Raw genomic sequence first — 3,275 nt, forward strand, 5'->3', positions numbered from 1 at the left:
ATCTTCTACAAATTTGGCTACCCAAGAGAGCTGGTCACCGATCAAGGAAGCCAGTTCACATCCAACTTAATTGAAGACCTACTAGCTCATCACAAAATCAAGCATAGGACTTCCACCCCCTATCATCCTCAGGCAAATGGGCAAGTGGAAGTCACCAACAGAGCATTGGAAGGGATTTTGACTAAGGTGGTGAGCAGCAGTAGGAAAGATTGGGCAGATCGCCTGGTTGAGGCCACATGGGCTTACAACACCACCTGGAAGACCACCACCGGCTTCACACCTTATGAGCTGGTCTATGGGAAGAAAGCTTTGCTGTCCATTGAATTTGAATACAACACTTTGAGGATGGCAGCTCAGCTAGACCTAGATCTCAGCCATGCACAACAAGAAAGGTTATTGCAGCTGAATGGACTGGACGAGCACCGGATGCAGGCCCTCCTTCACTCAGAAGTGGTTCAACTTCAGAGAAAGGTGTGGCATGACCAACACCTCAATGACAAGCAATTCCAGCCAGGAGATTGGGCACTGTTGTATGACTCCAGGCACAAAGATTTCAAGGGGAAGCTGAGAACCAGATGGCTGGGACCATATGCAGTGGAAAAATTTCATGACAATGGATCTGTTCTTATTCGGACCATTGATGAGGAGTCCATCCCCATGCTTGTCAATGGGCATCGACTGAAGATCTACAGGAAACCTCTCTCAAGACAAGAGTTCATCAAAACTATGGAGAAATCAGTGTTGGTCATAGAGAAGGGTTCTGCCTCTGCTTTGGGCATACCCTGAAAGATCTAAAAAAAAAAAAAAATAAAGATCCTTGGGGGAAAACCTTTCTGAGGCTCCCAAGGCAGGTGGTAGGGGTGAAAACCTCATTGAGGCGCCCCTATTGTCTTTCAAAAAAAAAAAAAAAAAAGGATTTGAAAAAAGATCCTTGAGTGAAAACCTCTCTGAGGCGCTTAAGGCAGATGGCAAGGGTGAAAACCTCATTGAGGCGCCCCTGCTATCTTTCAAAAAAAAAAAAAAAAAAAAAAAAAGAGAAAAGAAAAAACAATATGCAAAAGAAGACAGGGACAGCAAGTTTATAATGTGGAAATGCATGCAGGTTGCAGGTGTTCTATGAAGGAGAGGAGGTCTCTCAACTCAAAGTCAAGGATCCTTATCATGCTGCCAGGAGACCTCACCAGCACCTCCTCCAAGAATACTCATCTTCTCCAAGGTATGGGCACGATTTCATCATGGCTTAAGTCTTCTACAGGAAGATGCCGACTTTCTACAGGAAGTTCTGTATTTCTACAGGAACCTTCCTGTAGGAGTTCAGGACGGCCCAGAATTCATTATATGAGGAGATCTAACGACCAAGGATCGGTTTGGACGCATGCAAGCTACTATTTTCACCCTTACACACTACTGTCACCTCTTTCTACCACCCCGGTCGACATGCAATGAAGATACCTGCACCATCAAGCAGATCATTGAGTATCAAGAGAAAGCAATTTTTGAAAATGAAAAAACACTGAGATGTCATACCATATCCATCCCAGCCATCCATGAGCTCTGTGAGCGTGATCGTGAGGCCACTGCCTTCGTCGTGCAGCATGCACTCGAGGAGGAAAAACTACTACAGGACATCCTGCAGAAGTCCCGTAGCAGTTAAGCCAACTAGAGTGCACACCATTCCACCGCTTGCAACATGCAAAGATCACGCGGGTGCATGCAGCCGAAGCAACAAATTCATCGTCAACGGCCTGTGAATATGAACCTCCGAGCCTGTGCAAATCCACCAGTAGCAAATGAATCCACTCATCGTCGTCCAAGAGCCTGAAAAATCGTGTTGCGGCCGCACAGGTAAGTGCCTCGACCCTTTCTTCCGTCGAATTGCATGAATTTTACTTTGAAAATGTTTGCAAGTGTGAAGTGAATGGGTTGAGCGGTTGTATGGCCATTCGACTGGCCACGTCGACCAGTCAGTGGTCTAGTCGGATATTTGAGCGGTGGTCGTGGCAAAAAGGAACGGGCAGTGCACACGTGAGAGCCATCCAGTCGGGAAAAATGAGTTTTAACAGAAGTGACGGCAGCGGATCTGCGGGGAATGATGCGGCAGTAAGGGAACTCGCAGACGAATGATGGAGTGACGTCGTCCAACGGTCCGGCAGGGACAGCTCACTCCCGCGCCACGGATTCCGCCAAATTCAAATCTAATCGGCTAGATTGCCACCCCACGCATTTATCATTCACCGTTTGAAACTCGAGTGATCATCCGGATCCCTCTGCAGCTCGACACTCCAAGTCTTTGGCCGTTCGAACGCCTGTTAAGCAGCACAGAGAGCGCAGACCCACTGCAGTATCCTCCGGAATTCGCGCGCTGCTTCTACAGGAAAGTTGTTTCTACAGGAAATTGGGTCCTCACGTCAAAAGGTGGCGGATTCAAAAGGTAAGCCTGAACTCTCCATGCAATTGGTTTTGAGGGTGGCAGAATCGACGTCTACAGTCTGGTCGTAGAAAATTTTTGCAAATATTGTCTGCCGTTGCATGAATTGTCGTCCTACAGGATGTCAGTATAATTAAGCTGTGTTAAGGTCCTCGGGGGATAAGCTTCGTGAATTGTATGCATGACAGAGGCGTAATTCTACACTCTGTCCCAGTAGGCCAATTTTCTTCCGCATTCGCCACCTCCAGCTAACGCAACAATTTTTCACCATGCCGGGTGGGTTCATCAGAAGGGAACCAACCGACTCCACAAAGCTAAGAGAAAATCCTGAGGTGGTGGAGCTCTTCACGCGAGCGCAATGGATATCATTCTGTGACAAATTGCAGGGCTATGACGACGAGGTGGCAGAGGAGTTTTTGCAAGCTCTGAGGCCGAAATCCAAAACATTGGCCACCGTTAACTTCAGGGGTTTGAGTCTCAGACTCACCCCACAATTCATCAGCCGAGTTACTGAGCTCCCAATGGGATTACCATGGGATAAAGAAGAAAGGAAGTTGGGCCAACAGGCTAAGAAAGAATTCTTTCCACCAGAGGAGGAATTCTCAGAAGATAAAAATGGGGTTCGTAGAACCAGTTTACTGCCACTGTGGAGTGAAGTTAGCCTTCAGATTATGAAGTACATCACCTGCGAAGGCCGTTTTAGCATTGTATATGGGTACCATTTTCGGTTACTCACGGAATTAAGGCACCAGATGGACCTACCTGTAGAAAAAAAACTCAGTCTCCCCTACTTTCTACTACAGTCTCTGATTAAGTGTGCCACCAAGTTGAAAGAAGGCACACCAGA

The sequence above is a fragment of the Pinus tabuliformis genome, chromosome X (assembly GCF_031772625.1).
Source record: "Pinus tabuliformis cultivar Carrire ecotype Pingquan chromosome X, CPIR1, whole genome shotgun sequence".
Classification (NCBI taxonomy): Eukaryota; Viridiplantae; Streptophyta; class Pinopsida; order Pinales; family Pinaceae; genus Pinus; species Pinus tabuliformis.